The sequence below is a fragment of the Arachis stenosperma genome, chromosome 4 (genome assembly GCF_014773155.1).
Source record: "Arachis stenosperma cultivar V10309 chromosome 4, arast.V10309.gnm1.PFL2, whole genome shotgun sequence".
NCBI lineage: Eukaryota > Viridiplantae > Streptophyta > Magnoliopsida > Fabales > Fabaceae > Arachis > Arachis stenosperma.
Genome location: NC_080380.1, coordinates 25,514,337 through 25,524,581, shown reverse-complemented (window position 1 = coordinate 25,524,581; position 10,245 = coordinate 25,514,337). Strand labels below are relative to the sequence as shown.

At 41.6% G+C, this 10,245-nt stretch overlaps 1 non-coding gene across 1 annotated transcript; it reads right to left on the bottom strand.

The window, feature by feature from the left end:
• Window positions 1–523: 523 nt before the first annotated feature.
• Window positions 524–631, bottom strand: LOC130978727 (small nucleolar RNA R71). Its single transcript, XR_009086344.1, has one exon. It is a non-coding gene; the product is annotated as a small nucleolar RNA R71 (small nucleolar RNA).
• Window positions 632–10,245: the final 9,614 nt, after the last annotated feature.

The window sequence follows — 10,245 nt, the reverse complement described above, 5'->3', positions numbered from 1 at the left end:
GGCATTCTTGTTGAAGCTGACCCTGAACCTGAAAGGACCTTGAAGCGAAAGCTAAGAGAAGCTAAGGCACAACTCTCTGTTGAGGACCTAACCGAATTCTTCAAAGAAGAAGAACCCATGGCAGCCGAAAACAACAACAATGCCAACAATGCAAGGAAGGTGCTGGGTGACTTTACTGCACATACTCCCGACTTCTATGGGAGAAGCATCTCTATCCCTGCCATTGGAGCAAACAAACTTTGAGCTTAAGCCTCAATTAGTTTCTCTAATGCAACAGAATTGCAAGTTCCATGGACTTCCATTGGAAGATCCTCATCAGTTTTTAGCTGAATTCTTGCAAATCTGTGACACAGTCAAGACTAATGGGGTTGACCCTGAGGTCTACAGACTGATGCTATTCCCTTTTGCTGTAAGAGACAGAGCTAGAATATGGTTGGACTCTCAACCTAAAGAAAGCCTGGACTCTTGGGAAAAGCTAGTCAATGCCTTCTTGGCAAAGTTCTTTCCACCTCAAAGATGGAGTAAGCTTAGAGTGGAAGTCCAAACCTTCAGACAGAAGGATGGAGAATCCCTCTATGAAGCTTGGGAAAGATACAAACAATTGATCAGAAAATGTCCTTCTGACATGCTTTCTGAATGGAGCATCATAGGTATTTTCTATGATGGTCTCTCTGAACTATCCAAGATGTCTTTGGATAGCTCTGCTGGAGGATCTCTTCATCTGAAGAAGACGCCTACAGAAGCTCAAGAGCTCATTGAAATAGTTGCAAATAACCAATTCATGTACACTTCTGAAAGGAATCCTGTGAACAATGGGACAAGCCAGAAAAAAGGAGTTCTTGAGGTTGACACTCTGAATGCCATATTGGCTCAAAACAAGATATTGACTCAACAAGTCAATTTGATCTCTCAAAGTCTGTCTGGAATGCAAAATGCACCAAGCAGTACTAAGGATGCTTCATCTGAAGAAGAAGCTTATGATCCTGAGAACCCTTCAATGGAAGAGGTGAATTACCTAGGAGAACCCTATGGAAACACCTATAATTCTTCATGGAGAAATCACCCAAATTTCTCATGGAAGAACCAAGAGAGACCTCAACAAGGTTTCAACAACAATAATGGTGGAAGAAACAGGTTTAGCAATGGCAAGCCTTTTCCATCATCTTCTCAGCAACAGACAGAGAGTTCTAAGCAGAACACCTCTGACTTAGCAACCATGGTCTCTGATCTAATCAAAACCACTCAAAGTTTCATGACTGAAACAAGGTCCTCTATTAGGAATTTGGAGGCACAAGTGGGACAGCTGAGCAAGAAAATTACTAAACTCCCTCCTAGTACTCTCCCAAGCAACACAGAAGAAAATCCAAAAGGAGAGTGCAAGGCCATCAACATGGCCGAATTTGGAGAGGAAGGAGAGGAAGTGGACGCCACTGAGGAAGGCTTCAATGGGCGTGCACTAGCCTCCACAGAGTTCCCCAATGAGGAACCATGGGAATCTGAGGCTCAAAATGAGACCATAGAGATTCCATTGGACTTACTTCTGCCTTTCATGAGCTCTGATGAGTATTCCTCCTCTGAAGAGGATGAGTACGTCACTGAAGAGCAAGTTGTTAAATGCCTTAGAGCAATCATGAAGCTAAATGACAAGTTATTTGGAAATGAGACTTGGGAGGATGAACCTCCTTTGCTCACCAAAGAACTGGATGACTTGTCTAGGCAGAAATTACCCCAAAAGAGACAAGATCCTGGGAAGTTTTCAATACCTTATACCATAGGCACCATGACCTTCAAGAAGGCTCTGTGTGACTTAGGGTCAAGTGTAAACCTCATGCCTCTCTCTGTAATGGAGAAGCTAGGGATCTTTGAGGTACAAGCTGCAAGAATCTCACTAGAGATGGCAGACAACTCAAGAAAACAAGCTTATGGACTTGTAGAGAATGTTTTGGTTAAGATTGAAGACCATTACATCCCTACTGATTTCATAGTCCTAGAAACTGGGAAGTGCATGGATGAAAACATCATCCTTGGCAGACCCTTCCTAGCCACAGCAAAGGCTGTGATTGATGTTGATGGAGGTGAACTGATCATTCAAGTGAATGAAGAATCCTTTGTGTTTAAGGCTCAAGGATATCCCTCTGTCACCATGGAGAGGAAGCATGAAGAGCTTCTCTCAAATCAGAGACAAGCAGAGCCCCCACAGTCAAACTCTAAGTTTAGGTGTTGGGAGGCCACAACCAAACTCTAAGTTTGGTGTTGAACCCCCACATTCAAACTCTAAGTTTGGTGTTGGGAGGTTCCAACATTGCTCTGAGTATCTGTGAGGCTCCATGAGAGCCCTCTGTCAAGCTACTGACATTAAAGAAGCGCTTGTTGGGAGGCAACCCAATGTTATATTTTATATATTTTCTTTTGCTATTTTTTTATTTTGTAGGTTGATGATCATAAGAAGACACAAAATTAATTGAAAAAGCAAAAACAGAATGAAAAACAGGAAGAAAAACAGCACACCCTGGAGGAAGAACTCACTGGCATTTAAACGCCAGTGAGGCTAGCAGTTGGGCGTTTAACGCCCAGTCTGGCACCATTCTGGGCGTTTAACGCCAGAAAGGGGCACCAGACTGGCGTTAAACGCCAGAAAAGGGCAAGAACCTGGCGTTAAACGCCAGGAATGGGCACCAGCCCGGCGTTTAACGCCAGAAATGGCTCAAAACGTGATTTTGAATGCCATTTGGTGCAGGGATGACTTTTCCTTGACACCACTAGGATCTGTGGACCCCACAGGATCCCCACCAACCCCACCACTCTCTCTTCTTCTTCACCCATTCACCAATCACCTCAATACCTCTTCCCCAAAAACCCCTCACCTATCAAATCCCATCTTTCTATTCACCACTCACATCCATCCTTCATAAAACCCCACCAACCTCACCCTTCAAATTCAAACCACTTTCCCTCCCAAACCCTCCCATAATGGCCGAACCACATCTCCCCCCTCTCCTATATAAACCCCTCTTCACTCATTCATTTTCACACAACCTTAAAACCACTTCTCCCCCTCTTTGGCCGAATACACTAAGCCATTCCCTTCTTCCTTATTTCTTCTTCTTCTACTCTCTTCTTTCTTCTTTTGCTCGAGGACGAGCAAACCTTTAAGTTTGGTGTGGTAAAAGCGTTGCTTTTTCGTTTTTCCATAACCATTTATGGCATCTAAGGCCGGAGAAACCTCTAGAAAGAGGAAAGGGAAGGCAAAAGCTTCCACCTCCGAGTCATGGGAGATGGATAGATTCATCTCAAGGGTGCATCAAGACCACTTCTATGAAGTTGTGGCCTTGAAGAAGGTGATCCCCGAGGTCCCCTTTTCACTCAAAAAGGGTGAATATCCGGAGATCCGCCATGAGATCCGAAGAAGAGGTTGGGAAGTGCTTACCAACCCCAGTCAACAAGTCGGAATCTTGATGGTTCAAGAGTTCTATGCCAATGCATAGATCACCAAGAACCATGATCAAAGTGTGAACCCGGATCCGAAGAATTATCTTACAATGGTTCGGGGGAAATACTTGGATTTTAGTCCAGGAAATGTAAGATTAGCATTCGACTTGCCCATGATGCAAGGAGATGAACATCCTTACACTAGAAGGGTCAACTTTGATCAAAGGTTGGACCATGTCCTCACAGTCATATGTGAAGAGGGCGCACAATGGAAGAGAGATTCAAGAGGGAAGCCGGTTCAATTGAGAAGGCATGACCTCAAGCCCGTGGCTAGAGGATGGTTGGAGTTTATCCAATGCTCAATCATTCCCACTAGCAACCGGTCCGAAGTTACTCTAGACCGGGCCATCATGATTCATAGCATCATGATTGGAGAAGAAGTGGAAGTTCATGAGGTCATAGCTCAAGAACTCTACAAGGTGGCGGACAAGTCTTCCACCTTGGCAAGGTTAGCCTTTCCTCATCTCATTTGTCACCTCTGTTATTCAGTTGGAGTTGACATAGAAGGAGACACCCCCATTGATGAGGACAAGCCCATCACCAAGAAAAGGATGGAGCAAACAAGAGACCCCTCTCATCATGAGATCCCTGAGATACCTCAAGGGATGCACTTTCCTCCACAAGACTATTGGGAGCAAATTAACACCTCCCTAGGAGAATTGAGTTCCAACATGGGACAACTAAGGGTGGAGCACCAAGAACACTCCATTCTCCTCCATGAAATTAGAGAAGATCAAAGAATCATGAGAGAGGAGCAACAAAGACAAGGAAGAGACATTGAGGAGCTCAAGCACTCCATAAGACCTTCAAGAGGAAGAACAAGCCGCCATCACTAAGGTGGACCCGTTCTTTAATCTCCTTGTTCTTTATTTCCTTGTTTTTCGAAAATTGTGCTTTATGTTTGTCCATGTTTGTGTCTTATGATCATTAGTGTCTTAGTATCTATGCCTTAAAGTTATGAATGTCCTATGAATCCATCACCTTTCTTAAGAACTGTTCTTAATTGAAAAAGAAAAAGAATTGCATGAATTTTGAATTTTATAACAGTTTAATTATTTTGATGTGGTGGCAACACTTTTGTTCTATGAATGTATGTTTGAACAGTGCATATGTCTTTTGAATTTGTGGTTCATGAATGTTGGCTCTTGAAAGAATGATGAAAAAGGAGACATGTTACTGAGGATCTGAAAAATCATAAAAATGATTCTTGAAGCAAGAAAAAGCAGTGAATACAAAAAAAAAGAGGCAAAAAAAAAAAGAAAGGGAAAAGAAGAAAAAGAAAGAAATAAAGTTGTGATCCAAGGCAATAAGAGTGTGCTTAAGAACCCTGGACACCTCTAATTGGGGACTTTAGCAAAGCTGAGTCACAATCTGAAAAGGTTCACCCAATTATGTGTCTGTGGCATGTATGTATCCGGTGGTAATACTGGAAAGACAGAGTGCTTTGGGCCACGGCCAAGACTCAATAAGTAGCTGTGTTCAAGAATCATCATACTTAACTAGGAGAATCAATAACACTATCTGGATTCTGAGTTCCTAAAGAAGCCAATCATTCTGAATTTCAAAGGATAGAGTGAGATGCCAAAACTGTTCAGAGGCAAAAAGCTAAAAGCCCCGCTCATCTAATTAATACTGATCTTCATAGATGTTTTTATAATTCATTGCATATTCTCTTCTTTTTATCTTATTTGATTTTCAGTTGCTTGGGGACAAGCAACAATTTAAGTTTGGTGTTGTGATGAGCGGATAATTTGTACGCTTTTTGGCATTGTTTTTGGCATGTTTTTAGTAGTTTGAGTTGAGTTTTTAGTATATTTTTATTAGTTTTTAGTTAAAATTCACTTTTCTGGACTTTACTATGAGTTTGTGTGTTTTTCTGTGATTTCAGGTATTTTCTGGCTGAAATTGAGGGATCTGAGCAAAAATCTGATTCAGAGACTGAAAAGGACTGCAGATGCTGTTGGATTCTGACCTCCCTGCACTCGAAGTCGATTTTCTGGAGCTACAGAAGCCCAATTGGCGCGCTCTCAATGGCGTTGGAAAGTAGACATCCTGGGCTTTCCAGCAATATATGATAGTCCATACTTTGCCCAAGATTTGATGGCCTAAACCGGCGTTCAAAGTCACCTTCAGAATTCCCAGCGTTAAACGCCGGAACTGGCACCTAAATGGGAGTTAAACGCCCAAACTGGCATAAAAGCTGGCGTTTAACTCCAAGAAGAGTCTCTACACGAAAATGCTTCAATGCTCAGCCCAAGCACTCACCAAGTGGGCCCGGAAGTGGATTTTTATGTCTTTTACTCATCTTTGTAAACCTTAGGCTACTAGTTTTCTATAAGTAGGACCTTTCACTATTGTATTTTCATCTTCGGATCCTTGGATCTTCTGATCTTTGGAATCTTTTGATCACTTTGGGAGGCTGGCCATTCGGCCATGCCTAGACCTTGTTCTTATGTATTTTCAACGGTGGAGTTTCTACACACCATAGATTAAGGTGTGGAGCTCTGCTGTACCTCGAGTATTAATGCAATTACTATTGTTCTTCTATTCAATTCCGCTTGTTCTTATTCTAAGATATTCATTCGCACTCAAGAACTTGATGAATGTGATGATTATGTGATGCTCATCATCATTCTCACTTATGAACAAAGTGACTGACAACCACTCTTGTTCTACAAGCAAACGAGGCTCTAATGTTTATCTCTTGGATTCCTGATACATGATGCATGGTTGATCGCCTGACAACCGAGTGCTCGCCTGACAAACGAGCCAGCCATTCCGTGATATCAGAGTCTTCGTGGTATAGGCAAGAACTGATGGCGGCATTCAAGAGAATCCGGAAGGTCTAACCTTGTCTGTGGTATTCTGAGTAGGATTCAATGATTGAATGACTATGACGTGCTTCAAACTCCTGAGGGCGGGACGTTAGTGACAGACGCAAAAGAATCACTGGATTCTATTCTGGCCTGATTGAGAACCGACAGATGGATAGCCGTGCCGTGACAGGGTGCGTTGAACATTTCCAATGAGAGGATGGGAGGTAGCCACTGACAACGGTGAAACCCTTGCATAAGCTTGCCATGGAAAGGAGTAAGAAGGATTGGATGAAGACAGTAGGAAAGCAGAGAGACGGAAGGGACAGTATCTTCATACGCTTATCTGAAGCTCTCACCAATGATATACATAAGTATCTCTATCTTTATCTTTATGTTTTATTCATCATCTATACCCATTTGAGTCTGCCTGACTAAGATTTACAAGGTGACCATAGCTTGCTTCATACCAACAATCTCCGTGGGATCGACCCTTACTCGCGTAAGGTTTATTACTTGGACGACCCAGTGCACTTGCTGGTTAGTTGTGCAAAGTTGTGTAGTGATCACAATTTCGTGCACCAGACGTCTTTCTTGTTCAGCCTCTCCTAGGTCTTCTTCCACCTCTTCTTCTTCAACAATCTCCATCTCTTCCATTTGTTTCAAGGCACACTCCATTTCCTTATGCTCAACTTGAGACTCTAAAATCTCCCTCATACTTCCCTCTTCGATCACTTTTTCACAATCATCCGTGGACATATTTTGCTTATGGCATGAATCACATGAGTCCAACTTTTGACGGATGGTTGCTTGAAACCGATCCATTGCTTCCTTGAGATGATCCTTTTACTCTTGTTCCTCTTCACTAACATAAGTAGGATCATATGGCTCTTGGATTGATGGACATGAATATTCTTCTATGGAGGTTTGTGATGGAAAGGAGAATTCATCATGTGGTTCACCAAAGCTTGTAGGTTGGAAGGTATTTTGGTTGTTAGTAGAAGGTGGAAGTATATGGGACATAAGTTCTTGGAGGGTAGAGGTGAAACTAGTAAGTGCAATTTGGAGCTCTTCTTGCTCTTGAGAAATGATACCAAGTGTATCATCCATGAGGACTTGGTTTGAAGGGTAAAGATGTTGGAGTGGTGGTGATTCAATGGTTGGTTGTTCATAATCATCACAAGGATATGCATAGGGGGAATATGAATTAGGATTGTGTGGAGGCAATTGGTGGAAGTAGGATGTGGGTTGGGAATATGGTGGTTGGGATGATTGTGTTTGAGGACTATGTTGAGAGTATGGTGCATAGAATGATGGTGGTTGAGTGGCATAACCATGATAAGAACCATCATATCCATTGGAATGATATGCATTGTAGGAGGGATTACCATCATAGTAGCTTGAATGAGGAGGTTGCCATGGTGATTGCTCAAATGGATGTGGCTCCCTTCTCAAGAATTCATCTCTCCCATAATGTGAGCCATCATTCAAGTTTTCATGGCCTACAACATAGTCATAACCATATCCAAAACCACAAGGGCGAGAATTCATAGTGGCAAATAAAAACAAAATTAATAGAGTCCTAAAACTAATAGAAACTAACAAACAAGCAAAAGACAAACATATTCACAATATTCACATATTTACATTAACCAAAAACATGGCACTCATGTGCATTCCCCGGCAACGGCGCCATTTTGATGAATAGCTTTTAGCTGGTATAGAAATTATCAAGTAACCAATCGTAGTATAGTCTAAACCGACACAAAATCCATCATCAAACAAATCAAATCAATAACCGAGAGTATTAGTCCCGAGTCGTTCTTCCCTAGGAATGCTACAAGGATGCATGTTATTGGTTAAGTGGTCTTTTGTAGTTTGAAGAGTGTGGCATAAAAGTGCTAACAAAGGTGAACAACAATAAATCAATATTAAAGGCCTTGGCCAAGGTTGAACATTGGAAGTTCCATCACTATATCTTCCTTTAATTGTGATAACAATGGAGTATTGCTTCACTTAGTTAACCCCCAATAATAGAGGAAAGTCAAGTGAAAGTAACTAACTTGAGTCACAAGTCCTAGTCTTACCCTAGGGAAGTCTAACTTTAGTGCACTCCAAGTCAATTAGCAATTCTCAATTCTCAATCAACAATTGACATCCATTATTCAAGTGTCTCCAATGACTCAACCACTAGGCCAAGTGAGGGAATGCTACTCCATATCTAAAATTGGCATTTTCTCAAACATTTGGAGAGCAAGAATGAGAGACATAGTAGTATTGAGAAGAAACTTAGAATCAAAGTAATTCAATACAAGGGATTAACAACAATCAACAATGAACAACAATGAAAATGGGATCTCCAATGTATTAATAGAATCCAAAACAACAAAGTTAAATCTAAGATCTATTAGGATTGAACAATTACAAGCACTAATTGAGATTAGAGAAAAGGATCTATAACATGAACAAAGTAAATTGAGAGTTGCAATGGATCTCACCAAAGAATGGTTGAAAATTGAGAAAGTGAAGATGAACCCTAGAGAGAGGTTGGAGTCTCTCTCCCTACAAATGTAACTAACTAAAAATATCTCAAAAGTGTAAAAAATGAGTGTATGGATGTGAATGTGTCAACCCCCTTCAATCTTTGGTTCTTATATGCAGTTTGGCGCCAAAGTTGGTTGCAGAAGCCCTCCAAAATTGCCAGGCACATGTTGCAGTAACAGAATCACGTGTGGACTGCGATGCGTGCGTGCACGGTACGCGTACGCGTCCCTGGCCGATTTAGCGATGTGTGCGCGAGCGCCTTGTGTGCGTGCGCATCCTTGGCCGAGATCAATTCTTTAGCTTTTTGTGCTTCTCTCCACTTGCATGCTTCCTTCCTTTCTCCTTTGATCCATGCCGAGCCTATTTTAACCTGAGATTACTAGCAAACACATCAAGGCATCTTATAGAATCAAGGATGAATTAAAATTATCAAATTAAAGGCTTAAAAAGCATGTTTTTACATTCAAGCATAAATATGGGAGAGATTACAAAATCATGCTAATTCATTGGCTAAATGTGAGAAAAGGTTAGCAAAATACTCTAAATTCAACACAAGATAAACCCTAAAAATGGGGTTTATCGGTCCTCTCAGTAAAAATGATCCAGCTACGGGTTACCGTACGGCTAATCATCTGTTAGTTCTCACTTGTGTCGGAATAAGATCCATTGATCCTTTTGCGCACTGTCATTGTGCCCAACAGTCGCGAGTTTGAAGCTCGTCACAGTCATCCCATCCCAGATCCTACTCTGAATCACACAGACAAGATTTAGACTTTCTGGATCTCAAGAATGCTGCCAAAGGGTTCTAGCCTATACCACGAAGGTTCTAATGTCACAGATTCGAATGCTCTGTTGTCAGGAGAGGCAATTCGAATTCATGAAATAGAGACCCAAGAGATTATACTCTAACTGGTGTTTAATGACTACGTTAAATATCATGTAGACCGCTTTGTGGTTGTCAGGCACACGGATCTTGGCTAAGCGATTACTAAAGATAGTGGGTGATTGTCACGGATCACCCCTTCAGTCTTGACTTAACTGATTTAAGAACAATAGTATATCTTGGAGAAGAAATAAGCTTGAATTGAAAGAAGAACAACAGTAATTGCATTAAATCATAAGGAACAACAGAGCTCCACACCTTAATCTATGGGGTGTAGAAACTCCACCGTCGAAAATACATAAGAACACAAGGTCTAGGCATGGCCGAATGGCCAGCCCCCAAATGTGAAATATGGCATAAAAGATTATCTGATAAAAGATGGTAAAGAGTGCTATTTATAATAAACTAGTAACCTAGGGTTTACAGAAAATGAGTAAACTAAGATAGATGGTGCAGAAATCCATTTCCAGGGCCCACTTTTTGTGTGCTTGGGCTAAGCATTGAAGCTTTCACGTG